The 12,814-nt window shown below is 36.8% G+C and overlaps 1 pseudogene; it reads left to right on the top strand.

Moving 5' to 3' along the window:
* Positions 1–1,505: 1,505 nt before the first annotated feature.
* On the top strand, positions 1,506–8,812 carry LOC106978563 (pleckstrin homology domain-containing family A member 1-like; annotated as a pseudogene).
* Positions 8,813–12,814: the final 4,002 nt, after the last annotated feature.

Below are 12,814 nucleotides of genomic sequence, written 5' to 3'. Positions count from 1 at the left end.
GATGCCTACAATTCCAACAGCTAAAATTCTATCCACTTTAAGCTCCAACTCTATGACTTTTACTATGAATCATATATTACAATTTAATTTGTCTCATTCACCAGTGATAATTTTCTTCAAAATTGATACTTTTCTATCTCTTTTATCTCTACTATTTGGTACAATGAGCTTATGTCCCCTTCTTGCTGTCCTCCCAGGAGCATCATACTTTAGGTACCATACTTTATTTCAAGGACAATTTCAATTGATTAGTAATGATATCTGAATCAGTATGTCAAAAATTTTAAGGCTCTATCTTAAAGTAGTAGTGTCTGCCAATGGATATGGGAAAGGGGGTGGTAGCATACTTGCCCTCTTTGGTTTAACGCTGTATTTCCAGACATCAGCATAACAAAATCACACATGTAACAATTAGATACAAAATTCTGACATCAGCTACTACATTTCAAGTCTTTGAACTCAGAGAATTTTGGTAACTGTACCCCTATGGCATTTATCATATTATAGCTCTTAGAGTAGCTATTTGTGTATCCACTTTATCCTTCTTAAGTTTTGACAAGCTCCTTGAAGACAAGAACTATGTTTTACTTCTGTTTCCCTTCTACTGCTTGGGATGACACAAAAATGGCAATAGAAACTAAATTAAGGGACACCTGGGTGGCTCAGTCGGTTAAGCATCCAACTTGGCTCAGGTCATGATCTCACCGTTCATGGGTTTGGGCCCTGTGTCAGGCTCTGTGCTGACAGCTCAGAGCCTGGAACCTGCTTCAGATTCTGTGTTTCCTTCTCTCTCTGCCCCTTCCCCACTCTCTCTCTCTCAAAAATAAATAAACATTTTAAAAAATTTTTAAAAAGAAACTAAATTTATTGGGTGCCAGGCACTGTTATAAAGCATCTTAATTAACAAAATGATCTCATTTAACTGTCACAACTACCTAGTACAATGGGCGCTTATTCTTACTCCAGTAGTACAGATGAGGAAAATGAGACTCAGGGAGGTTAAATGACTTGTCCAGGTCAATTAACTAAAAGGTAAAACGTGGACTAGAACCTAGGCCTGACATCAATATCCATGATCTTTATGCTGTACTCAAAATTTGCAGAACCATGAGACTCCATGAACTGGGAATGCGGGCTCCAGAATCTCTGTCACCATGTGTGGGCTGAGGCAGCCCAGAAATGCATGTGCAGTGCCAGCAGTTCATGCCTGTGAAAGCGAAGCCACAACTGCATGGGAACTGTGGTGGCTGGAAGCCTGTGGATGGGCGGAGGACTGCAATGCAGTTTGACATGAAGAGCAGACAGGCAAGGTGTGAGGTGACTGTGGGTCTGCTGAGGAGTCAGCGGGCACTGGGCTCGCTGAGTCAGAAGTGGATTCTGCCCCGTGCCATAGAATCATCATACTTCAATGGTGCAGATGACCTGTGCAAGAGTTGAAAGTGACTTGCACAAGGTCACCCAGTGTAATATTCAGGCTCATGAATACGTAAGTGAAATGTCAGAATCACATTTGTGATTTTATATGACATTGAGGAAAATGATAACAGTGAAATTTCTTCAAAGGTACTTCATAATGGATATCAGAGAAGAATTTTTTTTTTAAGTTTTTACTTAAATTCCAGTTAGTTGGGGCTCCTTAGTGGCGCAGCGACTCTTGATTGGCTTAGGTCATGATCTCACGGTTTGTGAGTTCCAGCCCTGCATCAGTCTCTGCACTGATGATGCAGAGCCTGCTTGGAATTCTGTCTCTCTTTCTCCCTGCCCCTCCCCTGCCTGTGTTCTCTAAATAAATAAATAAATAAATAAACATTAAAAAATTCCAGTTAGTGTAGAGTGTAATACATTCATGTGTCCAATATAGCGATTGAAAACTTCATCCAGTACCCAGTGTTCATCACAAGTGTACTCCCTAATCCCCATCACCTATTTAACTTATTTAACCTCACCCATCACCTATTTAACCTCACCCACCTCCCTTCTGGTAACCATAAGTTTGTTCACTATAATTGAGTCTATCTCTTGGTTTGCCTCTCTCTGTTTTTTTCCCTTTGCTCATTTTGTTAAATCCCACATGTGAGTGAAATCATATGGTATTTGTCTTCCTCTAACTTATTTCATTTACCATAGAACATGCAGGGTACATGTATCCCTTTGAATTAGTATTTTTTTATTCTTTGAATAAATACCTACTAGTACAATTGCTGGATATTAGGACAGTTCTATTTTTAATTTTCTGAGGAACCTCCATAATGATTTCCACAGTGGGGGCACCAGTTTTCATTCCCACCAACACTGCAAGAGGGTTTCCCTTCTCTACATCATCGCCAACACCTGTAGTTTCTTGTGCTGTTGGTGTTGAGCAAGTCTGACAGGTGTGAGGGGATACCTCATGGTAGTTTTGATTTGTATTTCCCTGATCAGTGATTTTCAGCATCTTTTCATGTGTCTGTTGGCCATCTATATGTCTTTGGAAAAATGTCTTTTCATGTATTTTGCCCATTTTTAAATTGTATTATTTGTTTTTTGGGTGTTGAGTTTTATGAGTTCTTTATATATATTAGATACTAGTCCCTTACTGGATATGTCATTTGCAAATATCTTCTGCCATTCTGTAGATTGCCTTTTAGTTTTTTGATTATTTCCTTTGCTGTGCAGAAGTTTTTATTTTGGTGAAGTCCCAATAGTTTATTTTTGCTTTTGTATCCCTTGCCTCAGGAGATATATCTAGCAAGAAGTTGCTATGGCTGATGTCAAAGAGGTCATTACTTATGTTCTCTAAAATTTTTATGGCTTCAGGTCTCACATTTAGGTCTTAATATATTTTGAGTTATTTTGGGGTATGGTGTAAGGAAGTGGTCCAGTTTAATTCTTCTGCATGTTGCTGTCCAGTTTTCCCAACACCATTTGTTGAAGAGATTGTCCTGTTCCCTTTAGATATTATTTCCTGCTTTGTCGAGGATTAATTGACTGTATAGTCGTGGGTTTATTTCTCGGTTTTCTGTTCTGTTCTATTGAACAATGTATCTGTTTTTGTGCCAGCAGCATAATGTTTGGATCACTACAGCTTTGTAATATAACTTGAAGTCTGGAATTGCGATGGCTCCAGCATTGCTTTTCTTTTTCAAGGTTGCTTTGGTTATTTGGGGTCTTTTGTGGTTCCACACAAATTTTAGGATTGCTTATTATAGGGATTGCATTCAGTGTGTAGATTGCTTTGAATAGTATAGGCATTTTAGCAATATTTGTTCTTCCAATCCATAAGCATGGAATGTGTTTCCATTTCTTTGTGTCCTCTTCAATTTCTTTCATTAGTGTTTTATAGTTTTCAGAATAGAGATCTTTCACGTGTTTGGTTAGGTTTATTCCTAGGTGTCTTACGGTTTTTGGTGCAATCGTAAATGGTGTTGATTTTTTAATTTTCCTTTCTCCTGCTTCATTATTTGTGCATAAGAATGCAACAGATTTATGTACATTGACCTTGTGTCCTGTGACTTAACAGAACTCATGTATTAGTTCTAGCAGTTTTTGGGTGGAATCTTTGGATTTTTCACATAGAGTATCATATCATCTTTGAAGAGTGAAAGTTTGATTTCCTCTTTGCCAATTTGGATGCCATTTTTTTCCTTTGGTTTTGCATGATTGCTCTGGCTAGGACTTCAAGTACAATATTAAATAACAGTGGTGAGAGTGGACATCCTTGTCACGTTCCTGACCATAGAGTAAAATCTCTGTTTTTCCCCATTGAGAACGGTATTAGCTGTGATTTTTTTTCATGTATGACTTTTATTATGATGAGGTATATTCCCTCTAACCACACTTTGTTGAGTGTTTTTAGCATGAATGGATATTGAACTTTGCCAAATGCTTTTTCTGCATCTGTTGAAAGGATCGTATAGTTCTTATCTTTTCTTTTACTAATGTGGTATATCACATTGATTGATTTGAGAATATTGAACCAGACTTGCAACCCAGGAATAAATCCCACTTGCCTGTGGTGAATGATTCTTTAAATGTGCTGTTGGATTCTGTTATTTATTTATTTATTTATTTACTTATTTATTTATTTATTTACTTACTTACTTACTTACTTATTTATTTAAATTTATATCCAAGTTAGTTAGCATATAGTGCAACGATGATTTCAGGAGTAGATTCCTTAATGTCTCTTACCCATTTACCCCATCCTCCTCCCACAACCCCTCCAGTAACCCTCTGTTTGTTCTCCATATTTAAGCATCTCTTATGTTTTGTCCCCCTCCCTGTTTTTATTGGGAATGTTTGTACCCTTGTTCTTTGGGAATATTGACCTATATTTATGTTTTTCAGTGGAGTCTTTATCTGTTTTTGGTATCAGGGTAATGCTAGCCTCATAGAATGAATGTGGAAGTTTTTCTTTCGTTTCTATTTTTTGGAATAGTTTCAGAAAAATAGGTATTAACTGTTCTTTAAAGATGTGGTAGAATTCACCTGTGAAGTTATCTGGCCCCAAACTTTTGTTTGTTGGGAGTTTTCTGATTACTGATTCAATTTCTTTGCTGGTTATCAGTGTGTTCAAGTTTTCTATTTCTTCCCATTTAAGTTTTGGTAGTTTATGTGTTTCTATGAACGTATCCATTTCTTCTAGGTTGTCTAATTTGTTGACATATAGTTTTTCATCATATTTTCTTATAAATGTTTATATTTCTGAGGTGTTGGTTGTTATTTCTCCTCTCTCATTTGTCATTTTCTTTATTTGGATCCTTTCTCTTTTCTTTTTGATAAGTCTGGCCAGAGGTTTATCAATGTTATTAAGTTTTTTCGAAGAACCAGTCCCTGGTTTCCTTGATCTGTTCTATTGGTTTTTTGTTTTTTGTTTTTTGTTTTTTGTTTTTACTTTCTATATCATTTATTTCTGCTCTGATCCTTATTATTTCCTTCCTTCTACTGGCTTTAGGCTTTGTTTGTTGTTCTTTTTCTAGCTTCTATAGGTGGAAGGTTAGGCTGTTTATTTCAGATTTTACTTACTTCTTTTTATAGGCCTGTATTGCTATATACTTCCCTCCTAGGACCGCTTTTGCTGCATCCCAAAGGTTTTGGACCACTGTGTTTTCATTTTCATTTGTTTGTATGTATTTTTTATTTCTTCATTGTTTTAGCATGTTGTTTAATCTCCATATATTTGTGGTCTTTCCAAAATTTTTCTTGTGATTGACTTCTAGTTTCATAGTGTTGTCATCAGAAAAGGTGAATGGTGTGTTGTCAATCTTTTTGTATTTGTTGAGACCTGTTTTGTGACCTACTATGTGATCTGTTCTGGATAATGTGCCATGTGAACTTGAAAAGAGTGTATATTCTGTTGTTTCAGGATGCAATGTTCTAAATATATCTGTTAAGTCCATTTGGTCCAGTGTGTCATTCAAAGCCATTGTTTCTTTGTTGATGTTGTGTTTAGATGATCTGTCCATTGATGTAAATGGAGTGTTAAAGTCCTCTACTATTATTGCACTATTATCAATTAAATCCTTTATATTTGTTATTAATTTTTTAATATATTTGAGTGCTCTCATGTTGGGTACATAAATATTTATAATTATTATACTTTCTTGTTGGGCTGTCTCCTTTATGATTATATCGTGCTCTTCTTTGTCTCTTATTACAGCTTTGTTTTAAAGTCTACTTTGTCTGAAAAATATTTTGATACTCTGGCTTTCTTTTGACATGCATTTACTTGATAAATGTTTCTTCACCGCCTCATTTTCAATCTGCATGTGTCTTTATGTCTAAAATGAGTCTCTTGTAGGCAGCATATAGATGGGTCTTTTTTTTATCCTTTCTGACACCCTATGTCTTTTGATTGGAGCATTTAGTTCATTTACATTCAAAGTAATATTGATAGATATGTATTTAGAGCCATTTTATTACTTGTTTTATCATTGTTTATGGAGATTTCCCTGATCCTTTTTTGTCTTTGTCACTTTTGGTATTTCCTTTCTATTCAAAGAGTCCCTTTTAATATTTCTTGCATGGTTGGTTTAGTGGTCATGAACTTAGTTTTTGATTGTCTGGGAAACTCTTTATCTCCCCTTCTATTCTAAATGATAGCTTTGTTGGATAGAGTGTACTTGGCTGTAGATTTTTCCCATTCACCACATTGACTATATCATGTCACTCTCTTCTGGCTTGTCAAATTTCTGTTGAGAAATTTCCAGCTAGACTTATGGGTCTTCCCTTGTAAGTTAGGGACTTCCTTTGTCTTCCTGCTTTTAACGTTTTTTCTTTATCACTATATTTTGCAAATTTAATTACAGTATATGTTAGTGTTGGCCTTCTTTTGCTGATTTTGGTGGGGGTTGTCTGTGCCTCCTGGATCTATATATCTGTGCCCTTCCCCAGATTAGGGAAATTTGCAGCTATTATTTCTTCAAATAAATTTTCTGGCCCCTTTTCTCTTCTTCTTCTGGGACTTCTATAATACGAATATTATTATGTTTGATGGAGTCACTGAATTCCCTAAGTCTAGTCTTGTGGTGCATAATTCTTTCTATCTTTGTTCTGCTATGTTGTTTTCCATTATTTTGTCTTCTGTGTCAATAATTCATTCCTCTGTTTTTTCCAGCCTGCTGTTCATTGCATCAGACCTGTTTCCAGTCTCACTTATTGCATTCTTCATCTCTGATTGATTCTTTTTTAACTCTTTTATCTTTGTGGTAAGGGACTCCCTGATGTCTTCCATTTTTCTCTCGAGTGAATATCCTTATGATTTTTGCTTTAAATTCTCCATCAGGCATGTTACTTATATCTGTTTCACTTAGATCTCTGACAATGGCCTTATCTTAGTCTTTCATTTGGGATAAATTCCTCCATCTTCACATTTTGTCTAAGTCTCTGTCTTCTTTTCTGTGTTTGAAAAGCCAGTCTTGTCTACAGCTCCTGAAAGTAATGGCCTTTGAAGAAGAGGTCATGTAATGCTTAGGGCTTACCACTTCAGGGAATGCCTCTGGTGTATGTTGGGTGCACTCTGCTGTTGTGTTGTGGTTGGTCTGTCCTTCAGGCCAATCATCTGCAGAGGCTCTCCTTGTCTGCTGCAGGCAGCATTTGGTCCCTGACCTGAATGTGGCAAGTTTTAATAGGTGTTCTCTGGTCTGCTTGTGAGAAGAGATTTGGCCCCATCTCCACCAGAACTGAAGCCCTGCAGAACTCTGGTTGGGGTATTTGGTGTGGGTAGTGGTTCGTGCTAGTCTTCTGGGGGAGGGGCCTGCCATGTTGAGCCTGAGACAAGCATGACTTAAAGGGCAGTCCTGCCAGAATGCAGGGTGATGAGGCTTAGTTTAAGCCAGTTAGGCATCGGGTATTGATACTGTGCTACTTTCCCACAGATGGCTCTCTGTTGATGTTGAGGGACAGGATAGGAAAATGGTGTCAGCTAGCTCCTTTTTTCCAGGAGAAGCATTTCCATGAATGCTGCCTCTCAGGGACACTCTATGAGAAGAACAGTCTCCCCACTATGTTTCTCAAGCATTCTTCAGATTTCTGTTTCCATGCTGCCTGACCATGTGTTGTTTGCCTGCCTTCTTTCCAGGAACATCACCATGCCCTCTGGCTTCTATCCTCCCCAAACATGCTGACCTTTAAGACTCCAGGCTTTATGCCCTGCTGGTTGCAAGAACTCATGAAATTTAGCCCTTCTCATTTTCCAAGCCAATGGCTTTGGAGAAACATTCCTTTTATGTGCTTCCCCATGTGCTCCTCTCTTTATCTCTTGCCTTCTCCATAACTTAGTCTTCCTCCTCTCTGCAGCTCCCACAATCCATTTCTCCCCTAAATCAGGTCTCCACACTTCTTACTTTCTTTTATGTGGCCTCTTCTCTTCCTTTATTTGTAGAGTTTTTTAATGTAGGTTTTCTGGTTTATTTCTTGGGTATTTAGTAGGAGAAACTGATAGTTATCTAGTTGTGTTCATGGACAAGGTGACCTCCTACTCCATCACCATCTTCCTCTGTCCAGAGAAGATTGTTTTGTATGGATAATACACACAACCTATATTCTGTATCATCATGCATTGGAACCATTAATATTTTGTACATTTCAAATGTTAGCAATGCAACTAAGCTAAGATCAAAGGCCGAGTTCTGTTTTGTTGTAAATACACGGATGAGGAAATATTTCCTTACAAGCTAACAATCAGCAGGATCTAGTAGAATGGGTAAATGTGTTAAACTAAACTCTAAAAATTAAATTTCAAAGGCAGTCAGATTCACAGCTTCATTCTGATAACCTAAGTTGCCAGGGTGAATGTGGGAAGAAGTAAGTGTCTTAGAAAACTGATGTTAGTGATGTACCCATCGTTACTCCAACTCAGTAAGAAGTAAGTAAATGTGAAAGTATGACAAATAATTTGAAGTGGTCATGAAGCTTTCTTTGCTTTACTCTGAAACCACCTTTAGATAGTGCAGTTATCAAAGCTGAATATTTTGTTAAGCAAGGAGTAGTGATGAAACAACTGGAAGAGAGGATTTTTTTTCTATTGGATAAAAACACAATAGGCTATTTCAAATCTTGACTGGAGAAGGAAATTTTCCTGGCAATACCACTTAAAGAGGATCATGAAGTACAAGAATGTAAGAAAAGCAATGTAATGATAAGGGGCAATTTCTTTGAAATTGTAATATCATCTTGAACTTTCTATGTGCAGGCTAAGAGCCCTGAAGAGATACATAGTTGTATTAAAAAAAATCTCTGTTGCCACTGTAGCACAGTAAGGACCTTGCCAATCAGCATCTTCTATGCAGAAGACTGGACACTGTTGAATCCTTGCATACAAGGTTATACATGAAGAACAAATGAAGGAAGCATGTATGTGGGTTGTCATGCAAATGTGCTTTCTTACTAGAGATCTGGGACTTAGTACTTACAACTGATCATAGAAAGTTGAATTAACCAAATTGCCTTTTAACAGTTATGGTAACTGACTTTGTTAACACTAATGCAAACTATTTCGCTACAGTAATCAGGTTGTATATGTATATTTTTAAAAAAATATAAATTATGAATAAATGCAACTTTCTTAATTGGAAAAATCACATTAGGCTGTTTTCTAAAGATTAATTTACTGAATTATCCTTAAAGTTTCAACTTCCATGTTTTATGTATTTTCAAGTTTTTAATACCATACCACTTGTAATGTACCTTTGTTCTAATAATATGTGCAAACTCATGCATGCATAAGCATTGGATAAACTTTACATTACTATAGTTTGCATGGAAGTTTAGAAATATTTTTAATGTTTTAATTTTAGTTTTGAGAGAGAGACAGAGACAGAGACAGAGACAGAGACAAAGACAGAGCATGAGCAGGAGAGGGCCAGTGAGAAAGGGAGACACAAAATCCAAAGCAGCCTCCAAGCTCTGAACTGTCAGCACCAGAGCCCCACACAGGACTTGCTTGAATTCACAAACCATGAGATCATGACTTGAGCCAAAGTCGGACGCTTAACCAACTGAGCCACCCAGGCGCCCAGTTTGCATGGAGTTTTAAATCTCAGGTGAAATTTAGCCACCTCATAGGAATCTTGTGTTTTGTTAATTTGTACCATTTTGTTTTCAAAGTCACTAGTGTCTTAAATAAATACAATACACTAGGAACTGTATGACAGTGCATTTGGAATGGTCATATTTAAGGAAATATTTATATTTGATTTAGTTAGAAGCAAATTAAAATTAATGTTTACAACTGATAGTTATTTCACTGAAGTTTTTTTCACCACAGTTTTAATAAATGATAAAATATGTACCCTTTGCTACATTTAAAATCTTAAGTCATGTGAATATGTGAGATATTCAAAACTAAATAAATATAATTAAAATGAAAGGTGAAAAGACTATGCTATTATTGGTTACAATGAAATTCAGGGAAGAATAACTAAGTTTGTCAGACTGCCAGGCAAAAGAATAGGTGTGAAAAGTGTTGAGTTCTGCTAATTAAAGAAATATGACAATGGAATACTACGTGGCAATGACAAAGAATGAAATATGGCCTTTTGTAGCAACGTGGATGGAACTGGAGAGTGTGATGCTAAGTGAAATAAGTCATACAGAGAAAGACAGATACCATATGTTTTCACTGCTATGTGGATCCTGAGAAACTTAACAGAAGACCATGGGGGAGGAGAAGGAAAACAAAAGGTTAGAGAGGGAGGGAGCCAAAACATAAGAGACTCTTAAAAACTGAGAACAAACTGAGGGTTGATGGGGGTGGGAGGGAGAGGAGGGTGGGTGAGGGGTATGGAGGAGAGCACCTGTTGGGATGAGCACTGGGTGTTGTATGGAAACCATTTTGACAATAAATTTCATATGAAAAAAGAAATATGACATTTGGGGGTGCCTGGGTGGCTCAGCTGGTTAAGTGTCACTTCAGCTCAGGTCATGATCTCATGGTTCATGAGTTTGAGCTCCACATAGGGCTCTGTGCTGACAGCTCAGAGCCTGGAGCCTGCTTTAGATTCTGTGTCTCCCTCTCTCTGTCCCTGCCCCACTTGTGCTCTGTCTCTCTCTGTTTCTCTCAGAAATAAACAATAAAAAATTAAAAAAGAAATATGGTCTTTATTTTTATTTTCTGTATTTTAATTTTCTTATCTTTTAAAAATATGTGGGATAATTCTTAGTGTTGATTGAGAATATACACTGAAATAAAGGGATAAAATGGGTAGGCCCCTTTTAACACAGCTTAGTTGGAATTGGAATATTGCATTCCACTTTAGGCTGACTGAATCTTCAGGTGGCAAAGTTGCCAAATTTGGCTTTGTTGACAAGAACTGGTTTCTTAGTGGACATGATTGTTGACTGTCATTGCTTTAAACTCACTCCTAGGCTCCATAGCGCAATGGATAGCACATTGGACTTCTAAACTCACTCTTAAAAATTCATTGTTTTGGACTGAGAATGACAAATACCATATGATTTTACTAATATGAGGAATCTAAAAAAAGACAATTGAGTAAACAAACAAAAAGCAGAATCAAACCTATAAATACAAAGAGCTAAGTAAAGGTTGCCAGGTGGAGGAGGGTGGGGGGAATGGTCAAAATGGGTGAAGGGAAGTGGGAGATAAAGGTTTCCAGTTATGGAATGAATAAGTCATGGCAATGAAAAGCACAGCATAAGGAATATAGTCAATGATATCATAATAGTGTTGTATGGTGACAGATGGTAGCTACACTTGTGGTGAACATAACAAAATGTAAAAACTTTTTGAATCACTATGTTTTATACCTGAAACTAATGTAACTGTGTGTCAACTAAACTCAAAAAATTTAAAGAAAAAACAATAAAATTAAAATGCATTGATTTAGGAAGGAACTTTCACATGTATGCTGCATGGCTCATGCTTCTGCTCTGTGTATGTCTTATTTGTTTTTCAGAGAATAAAGTCCCACACTGAGTTACTAAAAAAATTGCAGAACCATAATAATGATTCAAAGAACACAAAACATTAACATAAATATAGTTTAACTTATTAGGCTGGATGGTGGGTGCATGGGTTACATTGTACAATTCTGCATACATTTTTTAAAAATTAAAATAAATTGATTTTAATGAATTTGAATGCCGGCTTCCTTTTCTGTTGGGCATAAATATTCAAGCATCAGCATCTCTATTTCTATTACATAGTTCAGGTAACAAACCAATTATTATGAGCAATAGGCTAGACATTGTGCTACATGCTTAGGGTACAAAAGTGAAGACACACATAGTCCCAACCTTTTCTAACAGTCTAGTGAAACAATAAAAATAATTCACATTGACTCCATGTCTATGACTTATTTATGAGTGATAGATGTATTTTAAATGGACCTTATTTAGTTTTCACAATAGTGCTATGAATTAGTATTAATTTCACCCTGTTACTGAGATTTAGACAAATTAAATAACCTTTATAAGCCCCAAATCACACAGCTATCGAATGGCAGAGCTGGAATTTAAAAGCACGTTGGCCTGGTTCACCATGATGTTAGTCTTTCAAAACACGTCATTTCAATATCAGCAGGGAACTCCCACATAATGTAGGAGGTGATACTACCTAACAAGCTGCATGGATGCTGTGAATGCCAGAGGACAGGTGCTGTGCCCAAGCATCCAGGTATGATGTCAGGAGACACTGCCAAGGAGACACATGAACAAAATATCCCTGTGCTTCCTTTAAAAGATCAAAAAACTGGTGAGGTAGCTCTGACTTAGAGATTTACAGTAGTAATCTCAAGAAATACCAAGAGATCCCTCAGAGAAGGTCCTAGCGAAGGAGACTTCATGCCGACCATCAAGCACAGGCTCAGGAATTACAACAGCATGTCTTCCAGTGCTGTAATAGCCAAAATGAAGGAGAGCACAATGTCTTCATTCTGAATTTCATCTTGATCTGTTGCCTAGCCAGACTTATACCTGATTTTTTTCTCCCCTCCCCCAAAACTGAAGAACTTTATTGAAAACTATGACTGGTAGAAACTCCAGATTTTTGCTTTAAAGTCAACTAACAACATCTTCCAGATTTCCCTAGTACTGCACATTCTTGTCTCTATTTTAAAAACTTTGAGATCCAAAACCAAATTAAAAACTTAGCTGGCAAAATCCTGCTCAAAGATCTAGCTCTCATACTATTTATTTTTCTAAATTTCACATCTATACCTTTTATCCCTATATTCTCTATGCTATACATTACATCACTGTGCATTATTGATTTTATAACTGGAAGAATGCACCCCTTAATCCCCTTTACCTATTTCATGCGCCCTTCTATCCCCTCCACTCAGGCAACCATTGTTTGAGTTTGTTCTCTATAGCT

The sequence above is a fragment of the Acinonyx jubatus genome, chromosome X (assembly GCF_027475565.1).
Source record: "Acinonyx jubatus isolate Ajub_Pintada_27869175 chromosome X, VMU_Ajub_asm_v1.0, whole genome shotgun sequence".
In the NCBI taxonomy this organism is placed as follows: domain Eukaryota; kingdom Metazoa; phylum Chordata; class Mammalia; order Carnivora; family Felidae; genus Acinonyx; species Acinonyx jubatus.
Note: the sequence above shows the minus strand (reverse complement) of the source record. Positions and strands in the feature narration are given on the sequence as shown.